Source organism: Penaeus monodon, chromosome 28 (genome assembly GCF_015228065.2).
Source record: "Penaeus monodon isolate SGIC_2016 chromosome 28, NSTDA_Pmon_1, whole genome shotgun sequence".
NCBI lineage: Eukaryota > Metazoa > Arthropoda > Malacostraca > Decapoda > Penaeidae > Penaeus > Penaeus monodon.
This window is the reverse complement of record NC_051413.1, coordinates 20107752-20108355: the sequence shown is the minus strand read 5'-3', so window position 1 is coordinate 20108355 and position 604 is coordinate 20107752.

The following is a 604-nucleotide window of genomic DNA, read 5'->3' as shown; positions in this document are numbered from 1 at the left end:
ATTTATGTGTCCCCAGATCTGGTAAATGTTTGAATGATGAATGTGTGTGAAATAAACATGGGAAAAGTATGTGTTTGTGGTTTGCTGAGTTGGTTGTGTAAAAAACCCAAAGGAAAGTATATTTACGCGTTTCAACACTTGCTTTGCTTAATGGTTTTGGGGTGTATTATAAATATATGAATTATTTATTTGTGACCCTCAAAATTCAACATTACCCTTTATTATCAAAACTACTGGGCATTTATGATAGACAGTGCCCCCATTATCCGATTTTAACCAAAATCGTTAAAATTTACAAAAAAACAAAGATAAAATAAGATATAAAAGAATAAAAAAAATGAAATAAATATGATAATAAAAATTACAAAAAAAATATTTTTGACTATATTAAGCCGCCCCTTTAAATAACCCCCATTCCTGTATCAAAACATATTTCCTGCAGGAACCCTTGGGGGAGTCAGCAAAATGGCGCTTCTTCTGAGCTTCCTCCGACGTTGGGTGACCCCGCGCCGGCTTCATAGCTAATGAAACTTTCTTCTTAAACACCTCGGGTTTTGAGCCGGGTGATAACATCTTTTAAAACGCATTAAATCAAGGTCATCTT